The sequence below is a fragment of the Malus sylvestris genome, chromosome 10 (assembly GCF_916048215.2).
Source record: "Malus sylvestris chromosome 10, drMalSylv7.2, whole genome shotgun sequence".
NCBI lineage: Eukaryota > Viridiplantae > Streptophyta > Magnoliopsida > Rosales > Rosaceae > Malus > Malus sylvestris.
Genome location: NC_062269.1, coordinates 13,294,499 through 13,311,061, shown reverse-complemented (window position 1 = coordinate 13,311,061; position 16,563 = coordinate 13,294,499). Strand labels below are relative to the sequence as shown.

The following is a 16,563-nucleotide window of genomic DNA, read 5'->3' as shown; positions in this document are numbered from 1 at the left end:
AGTGTTTACAAGGAAGTATTTACAAGGATGCTATGAAGACTACAGATGCTTGAGAGTATGAAGATCGTGTGAGTATGAGAGTAGGGTTTTTAGATGTTGAATGGTTGAGGTAGTGGTGCTCTGTATGGGAGGAAAAGCTCTCATATATACAAATCCTAAAATAGAATAATGTTCCAATATTTACAACTTTTTGGATAGTGATAACACATTGTTTCTGAAAGTTGTCAGCACTGTTTCTGAAAGCTGGTTGTCTTGTCTTTGCTTGAATGTCATGTGAATTTATGTTGTCTTGGTTCCTGCAATGTTTGCCACATTTTCTTTTACATGTGAATTCATATTGTTTTGGTTGTTGCAGTGTTTGCCACATTTTTTTTTGCATGTGAATTTGCTGCATAATTTGTCTCCTGGTGAACAATTTTTTGCATGTGATATCCCTGAAATGTTTTCTCCCTTAAAATGCTCTCTCCCTTGTCTTCTTTTGCATGCCCATTTTAGGTATTATTGAAATGTTTTGTCCTTATGGTTAAAATGAAAGTTCTTGGGAGGTTTTTGTTAGTTTTCCATTTTTCAAAACTTAGTTTTCTAGATGATTTGAAGCCCTAATAAAAGTATAAAACCCAGATATTGAACTGAAACTTTCAATAGATCACTCCAAGATGTTCAAGGATTCAATCACTCCAAGAATCCAATCTGATTTTGGAAAAATATTAATCAAATTAAATAAAGATTTTCACTTTCCAGTCCCCGATTTGTGCGCTGCAACAAAGAAATGGCTCAACACCCATTTAATTAATCAAGCCAATTAGGGTTTCCAACGCTCCACCCCCACCAAATGTTCTGGCTATGGAAGTGAGACGAAAGTAACTGTGATGCGACGAGAGTTTCATTGGATTGCTGGGTTTTTCGGTTTTTTTTCTTAATCATGTGTAATGCATTTGATTAAATCATAAAATAATTTTAACTGTTAGATTGATCTGACTGTTAGGATAAGTTAGTCTTTCACAGGTCTTCAAAATGAGGACCTTAAGAAAGCAATGATGTTAGGTTCATAATCACCCCTTCATTAATTAACTAATCATATTAATCTAGGGCTGGGCATGGGCCTGGCCAAGCCCAAATTTAAAGGAACCGGACCCTATCCGTTTTAAAATGTAACGGAGCAGGCCGGGCCGAGTAGAGGAATTTTGAGTTTGAAAACGGAACCTAACCTGACTCGTTTCAAACGTGCCGGTTCGGAATGAATCCACGGGTCCAATTACATTTGTTTATTTATTTTGGGCATACTGCACTGTCGGTGTCTTTTGTTCTTTCTCCTTTTCACATCATCACCATTTCCAGACAGCAGCATCACCTGGGCGATTGCCACCGTTGATGTCTTCAACTTCAATCGTCTCTCTGTGCAGCATATAGGTCTTCTAAGAAACCCATCATGAAAAATTTCTGAAACAAATTCAACAAAAACCAGTAAATTACTTGATTTCTAATGCATGGTTGACGAACTATTTAGGAAAGAAATATACATGCAAAACGTGGGCTGCAACAAACAAAGGGTGGACTGCTATGAAAAAAGGCAAGACGCTATTGCAAAACAAATATCGTGGTGCAAGCAACAAGCTTGAGTGTTGTGTTCTGTACAATCACAGAAATCCTCTCTTATGGCTGATCTGGCATTGTTAGCTTCAAGTCAAAGTCTACAAAACCCACCTCAAAAATCACCCCAAATCAAAACCCATATCACAAAATTTTCCCAAACCCCTCAAAAACCCAAATTTAATTCCCATATAAAACCATCAGAAACCCAAATCAAAACCAATTTGGGTTTTTTGAAAATTAGAAGCAAAATTGCAGCAGGGGGCTCACCAACCTCAAGTTCTTAGCATCGATACAATCCAATATCAGAGCTTTTCAATGGGAGGAAAAAAATTACCATAAGCAAACTCTAAGAACCCAATCAATTGGTGCAAATGGATGCCAGATCAAGTCCATGGAGGTCATGATTGCCCCTCCTAATACAAACCCATGCTCACCTTGGGATCCAGCTTGTCCACGCGGACGCATCCTGTGCCAAAGAGATTGCTGACATGGTTGTGGCACTTTTCTCTGCCGAACACACATGCTCTCATTCCACGCAATATCCGCTTCGGGATGGGTCGGCTCCAGCCGCTGTGCTGTGGGATGAGACAATATCGAGGCTTGGTTTTAGGGATTAGATCTGCGCTGACTCGATCTCTGCCTATAAGGAGACGCAAAATCCAGCCAAGACAAAGCAAAAGAGGAAGGAGACGATGGTGGTGATGGTGGTCGCAACACGCCAGAAAGAGGGAGACGAAGATGGAGTTGAGTCGAGGACTCGAGTCGGTGAATTGGTGGTGATGTGCAGAGGCTTGAATGAATGAGAGAGAGATGACAGAGAAGAGCGAGTCTGAAATCCAACGGTGAAGTTAACTCCAATCTAATCTAACGTTAGCTATGATCTGGATCGGGGCCTCGCTGCCACAATTTCTGCGATCCGCCTCGCCCCACCATTTCCTTCGCCCCGCCCCGTCCTATTCTGTCTACATAAATTTTGTACCCGCCCGGAATCGCTCGGACCTGCCCCGATCCGCGGATCCAGGAACTGTTTGCCCAGCCCTACATTAATCAATTTGTTGTGACATATGTTCTTATCAATATGTGATTGTGTAAATCCTAAGTAGAGATAAAGTAGGAATCCTTTGGGATCTAGAAGATCTTCCCTAATATACTTTGTATTACTTGGAGAGCAAGTTTCTCTCCTCTTAATTACTATAAATAAAGGCACAAGGACTGGGGAATTAACACACAATTCCTCAACTCTATTCTCCAATCTCTCTTCTTCTCTTTGCCGCACATCTCTGTAAAATATAGGCCACAACACGTTATCAGCACGCTCCTCACGCTGTGCTTAGAAGAATTTAACGTATTTTAGATTCTACGAACTCGACATATCGCATCTGCGCGTCTTTGGTTGTGTGGTCTATGTGCCATTTGCGCCGCCCTTACGTACACAAGAACAAAAGGGTCCTCAGGGAAGGATGGAAATCTATGTCGATTATGATTCTTCTTCTAATAATCGTTACTAAATAACCTTTGACAGGCGATCTCTTTACCGCTCATTTTGCGGATTGTCACTTTTATGAGCCAGTCTTCCCGTCGTTAGGGGGAGATAAGAACGTCACCGTTCCTAAAGAACGACGCGAATTATCGTGGACGTCCCCACTATGTCTCATATCGATCCCAATCTAGATCGTCAGAGTTTAACCAGACACTTCCTCTGATCTAGAAAAAGTGACAAGATCACATATACCAGCTGCAAATGTGCCCGCAAAGATGTGTACCAAATGTACTTCGGACCTTTGTCCTGAAAGTAGGAAAACCACAATTGTGGTCGACCCTCGTACATTGGCGGCTAGCCAATCAATCTATCTTATGCCAGAAGCATGGTAGATAACTCGGTTCGGGGATTCACCTCCCCAAAAGAGGAGGAACGTGGCACGAATGAATCCGCCCCTCGATCGCTGTCTCAGACCTTTTCATCTCATGAGATTAAATCCGGATTACTCCCGAGACCTGAAGTTCTTGGTCCAGTATACTAGTTTGGATGAGATATGGAATTGGAATGAGATTATCATAAATGATGTTTCATTTATATGGTGCTGACATAAATGAAAAGCGACGATAACGAATCATGTTCCGTTGATTAATATCAACGTATAACTGATTGGTCAACTAAAAGAATCAACCTACGACTAATGAGATGAATGAAATAGTGCAATATGACGCCTTGTGGCGCAAGGTTTCTCTCATACACCATGTGATTGATTGTAGCATTACAAACATGGTTGTAGTATCTCTAGGATCGTGATATGAACCTACATGGAGTTTCCAAAGGACTTACATGTACTGATTCAAATAGTTCTAGACCACAAGAACATCCTCTTGATTCCCAAGAAGCCTTCACTTTACTGATGCAGAACTATTCGGGCGGATGTGGTATACCCGTCTAAGTGAATATTTGATCAGTTAGGGATATATGCCCCTGCGTGTATAAAATCCAAAATTGCTAGAGTTGAGCAAATTAACTCGCATGTCGAACTATAAGATGAATGATCTTGGGAGAACTTGACATTACCTCGACCTGAAGTTTCGAGCTAGTTTTGATGGTATTCTGGTCCACCACTCAAACTAGACCCAGAAGGTGTTACGTATGAGTATATCCCGATCATCTGTATGCTAGATGCAAATGAGACCTTTAACGGAGGGTATGGAGCATAAAGTTCCATATTGGAACGTGAGGCAGCCATATCTAAGTACCATTGGCGTTTGTTGTACTTAGCTCAAATGCACTAGATCAGACATCTTATGTGCTGATAATCTTTTGGCATAAAGCAGCACTGCGCCTAACACACCGCCACCAAATTTGGTGTTAAAGACGTTTTTTTTTCCGTTACTACGGATTTGGGCTTATTCCCTATACATCTCAGAATATATCACACCCCCTTGATCTTCGGAATGATGCCTACCTTGTGGGATTCGCTGAATCAGACCGTCTATCTGATCACACAAGGTACGTTCCCGCATGGTTATGTCTTTACCATTAAGGAACACCGCAATATCTTGGAGGTTAACTAGATAGACCTTTTGTTGCGAAACCTTTGAATCGTTCCAAGACTCACTATGTCTCATCACGTGAGATATGGTCGAGAATTCTTGTTGAGCATATTCAAAATCCCTGCGTTTTTCATCCATCGTTAAGTCCCAACAACGATCCATGAATACAACGCTGTATGTATCGACCAAATCATGATACATCCAACAAGTCAACACCAAGCATATTGTGTCTATATCAGCATGAGCATCAGAAGATTGAAGTCAAGCAGTCCAATCCCAGATAACCTTGCTGACATCTACACGGAGTCACTACCGAAGTCTACATTTCAGAAGCTTGTCCAAGGAATTTGTATGCGTAACTTTCTCATTTGCGATGCATGTAGTTTCATTTGGAAGTTTTGTCAAACTCAGGGGGAGTATCTAGAAGTATACTCACTTGATCTTAATGTACTCTTTTTCCCTACGATTAGGAGCATTTTTCCCACTGGGGTTTTGCTACCTAACTAGGTTTTAACGAGGCACCCATCTTGGGCTGATCATACCCTTGTGAGCTCTTCTACTTGCGTCCAGAAGACGTATAGTTTTGACTTAATGCAACTTCTCACTTTTCTCCTTAGCCTATGGGTTTTTCTCCCACCTTGGGTTTTGCCATAGCAAGGTTTTGTGAGTTTTACCACTCCTGCATTCTTCCGTTTGTTTTGAGACTCGCATTCGCTACTTGTGCCGACTAAACGAGACGATTTCATCCACTACTTCTACATTTGCCTGAAGATCTGATGCGCCATCTACTTGAGTATTTGCACACTCAAGGGGGAGTGTTGTGACATATGTTCTTATCAATATGTGATTGTGTAAATCCTAAGTAGAGATAAAGTAGGAATCCTTTGGGATCTAGAAGATCTTCCCTAATATACTTTGTATTACTTGGAGAGCAAGTTTCTCTCCTCCTAATTACTATAAATAAAGGCACAAGGACTGGCGAATTAACACACAATTCCTCAAGTCTATTCTCCAATCTCTCTTCTTCTCTTTGTCGCACATCTCTGTAAAATATAGGCCACAACACAATTAAACTACAATGCAACAAATCAATTAGTTTTTGGACTCATAGATTTAATCTTCAATATAACTAAATATGAGAATCAAATTCTCATCAAAGGATAAAAAATTTGTCCTTTATACTATGTTTGGATGGAGAATTTCGAAATTTTCATAGAATTCTAAATAAGAGGAATTACAATTACAATAATTAAAATCCCATTAATTGAAATTTTATTGTTTGGATGTTGGATACGTAGAAATTACAAAATAATGAGAATTACAAATTTCATTTTTGGACATTCACTAGAATTTGTATGCTATAGAACAACACAAATTCAAAAAAAGAAAATGCTCAACTGACCGCTATATCCATTTCTACAACGTTGCAAACTTAAATGCCCAAATACAGATTAGTGCAATCCTCAACGAGTATATCAGTGATAAAGTCATCAAACCAAAAATTGGGGCTGCCAATCAACACACCAAATTTCCAACAATTAACTTCTCAAAGCAATACTTTATGAAAATTAAGTCTACGATAATATGATAGAGTTGATTGAAGTAGGAAGATTTCAATATAGCACACTTGCAAATGTCAACGAACATTCATGACATGCAAGACTTTTATTCTAACTAATGTCTTACTAAAAAACATTAAAATGAGAAATATATAATGACAAACAATCCTATGTGCCTTGTGAAGTAAGCAACAATACCATATTCTATTTCTTCTCAATTGGGAGTGTCTTCAACATGAGAAATTGCTTGTCATTTTTTATCAACCAAGCACATGCTTTGATTTGGTCTTCTTCATTGAGATCTGCTATTGCATTTACTTCATCATATACCTTTGTTGGATCAGTTTGTGTCTGCACAAATATAGTCTTGAAAGGATGAAGCCATCTTGGCAAGTGAATCTGCAATCACATCTTTAGGGGTGATTGGTTTACTCTTTGTAAAACTTGATAGCCTTCTTATGCTTTGAGTCTTTTGACCATTGGCTGAAATAGGCAAAATCTCATTAATAATTTTAATATCTTCTAAATCTTGCATATCATCAACCAAATCAATATGATTAGGTTCATTATGTGGATGAGTCATAATCGCAATGGCTTCTACACCTATTTCAGCACCCTCACCCGTAGCTCTATCTTTGCCACATAAATCCACTACATCCATCCCAATTTGAAATGACCTTCCAACGAAAGCTTTTAGCACCAATATATGACTACCAATCTGATAGGAGCATATTTATACGACTTTGTTAGTTTACTTCTTTGCATTTACTTAGCCAGTTTCAATTTATAAGAGTGTTTTAAGCTATTTTCATGTGTTTGTAGGTCCAATTGGCAAAGGTGACAAGAAATGGCAATTTGGAGCATTTTAGAGCAGTTTTGGATTTGGAATGGATAACATACGCATGGAGCAGGTTGGATGGACGTTTTTGAAGTTTAAAGAGGCTAGGAATGTGCTACAAATATGGAGAAATTAAATCAAGACTTGGAAGATAAGGAATCAGCTAAAAAGAGGGAACATTATCCAAACTAACCTTATCTTATCTTATCCAGTCCTGTTTTATCTCAACTTAACCTTATCTTATCTTATCCTACCTTATTTCTAGCTGCAAGGGGGATTCCTTTTCATATTAAACCACCTGTTATCTAGTTCTAGAAGCCTTAAGATTGTGCTGAACCACCCTATCCATTTCCCGCTAGGAATCTGCCGCACCAAGTCATTCTCCTTTACAACTTTGTGTTGTGTATCTACCCTATAAATACACACCCTTGCCGCAAAATTCATGGAGAGAGCTTTAGGAGAGAAATTCAGAATAAAAAATATAAAGAGTGTCGCAGCTTTGCAAGGAAGGAAGGAGAAGAAGAGCTTTGTGCCGTGACCTGCCATCTAAGGCCATTGGAATGCTGGAGCGTTTCTGGGTTCTTTCTATCCTTAGTTTTAGTTTAATGTTTAAGTTAGATTGGTTTCATTTAATTGCAAACATGTGGAACTATTTTCGTTTTATTTAGAGGTGAATTCGAAGCCATGATCATATGTTTCGTATGAATTGATTACATCCAGTTATTGTTTTGTAAAATATGAATGCGATGTACTTATTTGTTTTATTGAGAACTTGTTCTTGTGTGTTGATTAAGGATGCATACTTAGTTTGCATGCAAGGATTTGATGCTAGAATATAAGGGAATTTCACCTAATCGTTATGAACTTATATTTGCAAGTAGTAAAAGTCACTAGTTATAATTGTGTTAAGTAAATTCCTAGCAGGAGTATCATGCAGTTCATAGTTACGAATGCCTTGTCAATGCATATATTTTCACATAACTTAATGATCTTTAATATGTATCTTTATCATGCAGTTCATATAGGGAACTTGATAAGAATAATTTAGTTGTGTCGCTGAGTCCAATTCAATGAATTTTGGAAAATCTGAAAGTTAATTTGTGCTTTTCACGATTAATTTGGGGCATTGTCATTCATGGTTTATAGAAAGAATAACTGGAAATCGATTTGTATGCATATGTGTCATGTGTGGAGAAGGACCCTCTAACTAGTCTTTCACCCAATTTCCGTACCAAACTTAATTTGTTTCTTCAATTTACTTGTTTTAAGTTAGAATTCGTCCAAAAACTTCCCCCCTTATGTTTAGTGTCAGTTTAGCTTAGTTTTCAGTTTTTAAGTCTAATTAGTGTTGATTAGCATCCCTCCTAATCCCCGGCCTAGAACGATCCCTACTTGCTCATACTACAACTGTCTTAATAGGGTTTAATTTGTGTGTTAGTTTTTACCACATCATAATCAAAACATAAAAAATCAATAAGCAAATCATAAGCAAATCAATCAAACCTTAAGCTAAAAGCATAAGAAGCTTTTAGCATATCAACAAAACTTGTTGGCTTTCTCTTTGTATTTTAAATGATTCACTTTCCTTCGTATTTTTTCTTTTGGCACGCAATCCAAATGATAAGTTTTTTTTATTTATTTTTTATTTTTTTTTAACATTAGTGTACTTCTTCATAATCATTTTAGATAGCATGCAGGTAATTTCAAAACATACACAAATTACTCTGATTCGTGACATGTTATCAGTCCATATTCATACCCTAAAATTAAATAAAATTGGATGAACAGATTAAGATATCACACAAACAAAAGTAAAACAATGAATTTATCCTACCTTCACACTCTTTCCAGATATAGTCTTCATCTACACTTATCACCTTTTTAGTTGGATCCCAACTAAATCCACTTTAGCTTAGTATATCACTCACTATTGCATAGAACTTTTTCCAAGACTTCACATGATTTCGAATGTTATCATTAGTTAGATGAATATCAAATTGAGAAGATAATATGGCTAAAACATAATTATAAGCAGCTGTCTTCCAACCACCATTTCCTTTGTTTCCTAGTCTTTGTTCTTCGCGAAGTATGTCAACCAAAGCACGTTTCATATCTATATTCCATCTCAAATAATTATTTTCTTCTCCTTTAGTTTCAATTTCTTGTTTCTTTTTCTTTATCCTTGGTTTTTGTTTTGCATACTGGTTTTCTATTGTATCATTCCATTACTCCTAACTTAAAACATATTTCAATTGTGACGTTAAGTCAATCATAGACACATTCATGTCAACAATATGAGTATGAACACACATTCATACATTTATAATACGGAACAAAGCTACAAAAACCTGAGTGTAGTTGCTTGAAAATTTGATCTAGACATAAATTAAATGTTCACAAAATGGTTATAGCACACATATTATCTTTAAAGAAATAGCATTATAAATCAAAGATAACATGTTCAAAAAGCACATACAACCATAGTATTCATATGAAATCCACATTCACTATGACAATACAAACTAAAAGGAATTAATTTTCCATTAGGAATTATTGGTAGCTCTCTGAGCTTGATAATCGTGGAACATCTACAATGCTAATGTATCACGAAATGATGTCCATTCAACAGTAGCTTGAACAGATGTAAGCAAAGTTATTTTCATTTTCCTCTCTTGTTGAATGATTAAATAACTCTGAGTCCACAGATGCTAAAAATTGTAAATCTTGAACTTCTAAAACTGGATCAGCAGCTTGCTAAGTTCTAATAAAATTATGCAAGACAAAGTATGCATTTACAATCCTAACTTGTATTTTAGTGTCCAAAAAGGATGGGGTGCGTAATATGCTCCATCGCTTTTTTAACAATCCAAATGCCTTCTCCATAACATTCATTTCCCTTGAATGACACAAATTATATAATTCTTTGTAGTTTTCAGGTCGATGGTTTCCAACCCTTTATTTTAAGCGATGTCTAGTTTTATGGTAGAGTGCTAAAAAACCCGGTCCATTAGTATACTTGTCTACTATGATAAATTTAGAGAACAAAATTAGATATATTTTAATTTTTTTTTCTTGATGTAAAACTGATTGGTATCGTACATTACCATTTGGAACATGAAACCAATTACTCCTATGTAAAGCATCATGCAAAACACAAGCATAAAATGCAAAGCCTTTCCATCCGGGTAACACATAAAATAAAATCTTAAATCTAAACCACAAACTTCTAACATATTAGTGGATATATCACCCTTTCTATCTCGATATCTTGGTCTTTCCTCAGTCATTACTGTTACTGGAATGAGAATTCCATCAAGTGGTCCAAGACAATTCTAAATAAAAATATCATACAAATGAAACAAAAGATAAGTCTAAGAAACTAATGAATATATCAAACAAAGACATTGTTTTTTGGTTTAGTTGTTGATTAATTACCTTAAAACATCACCACTTCTCTCTTTGAGAATTACGAATAACGCATGGTTGATACTTCATATATTCTTGACTTATTTTCATCATTGCATGTACCACATTGTGATATTGCTGACTAATTGTTTCCTTGGAACGATAATAGTATAAACCAATGACTCTAAACTTCAAGTTTTGGGCAAGTATAATAAAAAAACTGTAACAGGTTATCCAATGGACACGTTTCTTGTGCAAACTATTCCACTAATCCCTTGTAAAATTTCACATAACTGCTTAAATGCACTCTTGCTAACTCGTAATTGTTCAATGTAAGTTGAATATTATCCATCAATCAATCGGCTGAGGAAAGATTGACTTGATTGGTACTAATCATTTATAGGTTATTTGACAAGAAAACTCTTCCTATACCAATGCATGACCATGGAAATGACATGTATAATTGTACTAACAATAATTTTTCCTTTTTTTCTATTTTCCTCTTCATTTATAGCACGCTTCTATTTTAACCTCGTTAGTATGTCTACAACACCAGTATTTGCCATACCTGTTTGAATGTATGAAAATCATTCACAATAGATGCACAATGTTATCACTCTTACAAGTCACAATCTAAAAAGTTTTTCCAAATACTATATTTCTACAGACTCCTAATAGTTAGTTATGAAAGGGCAGAGTGTATTCTAGAAAGAGTGCAGAACATGATGTCGACTTTCATGTTCAAATCATCGACTCTTCAGGTGATCAAATAATCATTTTAGGGACTAATAATCGGGTATTAATGATCTTAACCCTAAACCTTCCACCTTTCCCAGATAAGGGTATAGCAAAGTAAAATGTTACAGATCCAATACAAAATTCAATCAGAGAAAAAACGCAATAAGCACAGCAAAATTAACAATTGCCAAGTATACCAAAAAGCTAAAAGTAATTCAAGAAAGAGAGTAGATACCTTGACCTAGAATAAGAAAGAAGATGATGCACGAGGCAAAAATACCGTCAAAGATTGGAGAGTGTATAAAGTAGACTATGCAGCCCTTTTTCTCGTGAAATTTGGCGCCCTAATCATGAAAATTGGCGCGGGCAAGAATTCCCACATACGAATGTACGATTCTCGCGATCGTTGGAATTGTGAAATTACACTTTTTAGACAGAAATTAAACTTGGGAATCTCCATCCTCAATTTCCATGTCTCTTCCTTTTCTTTCGCTAGAAGTTTCCAAACGAGGGAAAATTGCTTTCCCATTATGAATATCCGGCTTTGAATGAAATTATGTGTTTTTTACTTATCCAAATAGATTGTTAGGGAATAGGGGTGAAATGCAATTTTCCCCAAAGTTTGGGTCATAAAGCAAATAGACTAACTTTCAGGTTCATATGCAAATACATGAGAGTTTATAACCTCACATAATCACAACAAGATCTCTAAGACTCATGCATATTTTAAGTCTCATGAAAAGAACAAAACAATTTCATCTTTCAGTGAATGAGGACCTAAATACGAATTCATAAACTTTAGGGGCAAATGTAAACACTCAAAAATACGTTTAAGTTATTACAATAGAACCCCAAACATTCATGACCAAATAAAATTTCATTCAAAGGACTTTGTTCCCTTCAGTGAATGAGGGCCTAAATGCGAATGCATAAACTTTTGGCTTGAAATGCAAATACACAAAAGTACATAACTCCATATAATTGCATAAAGCCCCAAATGACCCTTTCTTTAAAGAGTGGCTGGTTTTGGAAGGGTGAGGATGAGTGAAAATTTGGTGACATTTCAATTATCAAAATTCAAAATTCTAAGATTTAAAGTTCAAAATTTCAAAGTTTTTAAAAATTTCAAAATTAGAAAAAATTTCAAAGTTTCAAAAGTGTGAGGATATGGTGTTGTGTGAACAAAATGCACACAAACATACACCGTCAAGTTGCCCACAACATTTGTGTATCAAATCCAAACACTTTTCTTGAACTCATGAAGAACGATGAAGAACATTCAAAGAGGACTCATGAAAGTTCGATGCACATTTTCACCCACATAATACATACTAAAACCATTTTTACATGTTCAACAAAGCTATCAACTATGTAGCTACCTTAGGCAAGGATGAAGCTACAATGAGCCGGGCGGTGGGCACCCTCAAATGGAATGCCTTTTAACATAGTGAGAGACTAAGGACCTAACCACAAGACAATTATGAATTTTCAGGTCAAATGACTACTTTACATTATTCCAACCATGAGTTCTCATGTGACATAAGTATGAGAGCTTCTTGTAGATCGTGTTTAGTGGACTCACTCTCTATTGAGTACATACATAATTGTCAATCCTATGATTAGGAATGTTTCAGATATGTGTATGAAGGAGAATGGTCTCATGAATCTAACTTCTTTAGATCACATTCTCCTAATTACATATCCTTGTTAAAGTATCATCTCATGATTAGCTTTAGGGCATATTTCCAACAATAATATTTAATGCGACGACTTTAAACAATAATCTATGCTCTTACCTTAAACTAGATTACTTTAATATGTGAAATGTTCGTAAAGTATCATCTCATGATTGGCTTGATGGCACATTTCCAACAATGTCTCACTTGCATTAGAGCTAGTCAGACAAGTGTTCGATGGTGATACCTTAATTGCTTTTTCATCATACATCAATTGGCCACTAAATTTAGTTCAAACTTGGGACGACATGATCAGGAAGTTTCATAAGCAATTCTATCGAGTTGGAATGGAAGTCTCGATCTCATCGTTGGCAAGATTGGCCCAAGCACCAAATGAATCACCTGCCAAATATCTATATCATTTCCAGCTAGCTAAAAACTAGCCCTTAGCTCCTCATTCTGAGCCAGAATATGTCTGGATTGCCCTGAACGGTCTCGAAATGGAATCCCCAAAGAAATTCCTCATAATGAATTTTTATGATATGTACAAATTAGCCCAACACGTCAAGCAATATGACTCGTTGCTCAAAGAAGAATTATCAACTAAGACGGTGTACCAAGGAAAGCTATACAAAAATCCGATCATGAGTTACGTTTCAGCTGAAGACATGGGGGCACCGTATGCGAGTATAGATGCTGTTGAAATCATAATTGATAAGCCATTTGTGTGCAAGGAATTGTCTCATGCGAATACAAAGGATATTAAGATAAAGGTAGCTTTGGTTGAGGTTACAGCCCAACCTTACGACAAAGATAATCAAACTTCAGCTATGTCATGTTATACCTAGGGCCAAGGACATAAAAGGAAAGGTTTATTGCAAATTTCACAATTCCAACAACAAGGCAACCAACAATTGCGTTATGCTTCGTTATGCTATCAAGGATTGGATCAATAAAGGCAAGCTCAATTTTCTAGAGAAGGCATAGATGTTGGTTAACAATGATTCCTTCCCACCAGCCACTGTCAACATGGTCAATGCCTTCATACCTATGTAGGATAAGACACTGAAGGTTATTCTGACACGCAAATCCAGGAGTCGAGAGTTAGGATAACACGAGAATCCGAGAGTCAGGAGTCAGGTTGCTTTAACACACCAATAATGCTTTGCAGTCGGTGCAAATATGAAGTCACAATCATTGGGCTAAAACTGGGTATTTGCGAGACACCAAACGAAGTAGTTCAAAGCCTTATGCATTCTAACTAAGTAGCCACACTTCTAAGCAGGATCAAACAAGGGTATTTGTGAGACTCGGCCCATGAATGGATGCTCAGAAGCCACTAGTTCAATAGTTACTTGACGTACGACGAGGAATACTTGGATTCCAACACTGGCAATTCAAGAGCATCGTCAGTATTAAGTACATCACCAACAAAAGAAACATTCAAGCTCCCATAGCCTCGAGAAAACCAGTGGCACAGTTACAATTTGTCAGCTGACATATATACCATAATGCCAAAATCTCAAAAGTTTTAAAGTCAGCACGACTTGAAGCTCGGCATCGTGCCAAAGCTACCAGTATTCAAAAAGACATGGCTTAAGTTGGGCAGCCTAGAGAAAAAAATGGAGGTGGATTCTAAGGAACTGATTCTTTTAATCATTACTGAAATTGCCGAAGGAAAGAAAGAGGTTGTTCAAACAATTAAAGAATCTAAGAGAAGGATTAAGCTTTCACTTCATCCTGGAGAGCTAAAAGCATGAATCGAATAATATGCTAAGAATGCTGAAGAAAACCTTTTTCCCTTTTCCCCAAAGGAACCATTAATCAAGATTCAACAAAGTAGGCATCTTTTTTTCACTAGCAAATCGCTGGAATATATGATAGAGTTTTACAAAAAGTATCTGGCCCATGATTTGTATGGTTTTCCTAAGGAATGCCAAGAGTGCGTCGAATTGGCTCTAACTAGCCTTGTGGCTGAAGAAGCGATGACTCAAAAGAATTATGATCTAGCAATTTTATCCAAATTTCAGCACATCTGTGAAACCAAGGTGCTAGGATTCGTGGTCAAACCATATGTTGACATAGACATTAAGAAGCTTCCTTTCTCTCTAGATGACCTATGATACCTAGTGGACATTTCTATGTATTCTCGACCATCACATTGTTTGGTCTTACTAAAGTAGAGATAGAAAAAAAAGCAATTCAATACTTACTTAGGCACTCGAGATGCTAAAATTGCCTACCAACGTCAAATTAATAAGAAGGTTCTAGTTGAAGCAACTAAAATCATAGTCAAGTTGTCAGACAAGATAGCTATTCTCAATTTGACCGTCGAGAATAAAAGTATTAAGCCAACATCATCTTTTATCACAAGTGAAAAGTCTAATTCTGACGAGGATGTTGCATCTAGTAATGAAGAAAGTCTAAATGAGAAAGTCTATGATGCTGCAACAGGACCATCAGTCTTAGACAATATAGAAATCAATATGGCACGTGTTCATCCCCTTGAGTTTTAGTCAAGCACTATCAGTCAAAATTTTTTGAAAGGGATGTTATTGTCGACAATTTGGCTCGCATGAATTTTGTAACAATTGACTCGGTCGAGAAGGTTAGCCAAGAAGAACGACTCAAGATCGCCTTGTCCAAAGTTTTCCCTAGAACACCCGCCAGCCACTAACCTATTTCTAAAACCTCTATACGCAACCCCATACATAGAAGGCTTTCCAATTTCTAATGTGTTGGTGGATTGAGAGGAATATTGAACATCATGCTAGTCTCGGTCATGAAGATGCTAAAACGGTTAAAGGATGAACTTATACCATTTGGCATTACTATGGGCAGCTTTGTTCCTGCCAGGTCCCAAACTAAAGGCATTTTACCCTTGGAGGTTATGTCATGCCCTAATCCAAGATTAAGTCAAAACCCAGGATTAGAATGTGATTCACACTTTAACTTTAATCTAAACAAATTAAAATGTGAAGATACAATGTTAATGTTGCACCAAATACTACCGATTCAAATATACATAAAATAAAAAATCAATATTAAGATCCCTTTAGTTAAATTAAAATGTTAGTAAGTACTACTAACAGCAGGGAATAACATAAACAACATATGAACTGTGCTATGATACCACCTTATCATGTCCTAATCTTTGGTTTCGACTTAATCTTGGATAAGGGCATGATAGGTCACGATCGCGGGGTGGCCACACATGACAACGTTTTTCATTGTAGATTCAAGGATCGAGTATAATTCATGGATTGGAATCTATTCTATTTAAAAGACTAAAAATTAAGCTAAGAATCCAAACCCTTTTTCGGGTTTATAACCTTGCTCTACCCACGCCCAAATATTGCCCTTCGTTTATGAAATCTTTGGCCATAGACATCTGGCCAAAAGGTTTTAAAGAAGTCACTATCTTCTAACCACCAATTCACCAGCATATATACACATGCTCCTTACATACACGCCACTACCCCCTGGACAACGATAATAGTGCCACGCGTCGAGTCCTCATGATGCCTTTTTATCTTCAGCTGTTTCACACACCTCACACTCCAGACGCATCGGTCGTCGAAACTTCCCTCTTTGATAGATGTGCCTTGAAAGCCGAGACACGTTAGCTTTGTGCATAATTGGGTGTTGTGAAGGTGGCTCAGATGCCTTGAAATTCAAAAACATGATGATTAGAGGATTTCTCAAAGATTTTTCTTGA

The 16,563-nt window shown here is 36.9% G+C and overlaps 1 long non-coding RNA gene across 1 annotated transcript; it reads right to left on the bottom strand.

The window, feature by feature from the left end:
- Window positions 1-1,040: 1,040 nt before the first annotated feature.
- On the bottom strand, window positions 1,041-2,526 carry LOC126584662 (uncharacterized). Its single transcript, XR_007610060.1, has 2 exons — window positions 2,028-2,526; window positions 1,041-1,440 (listed from the first exon to the last, which is right to left on the bottom strand). It is a non-coding gene; the product is annotated as an uncharacterized LOC126584662 (long non-coding RNA).
- Window positions 2,527-16,563: the final 14,037 nt, after the last annotated feature.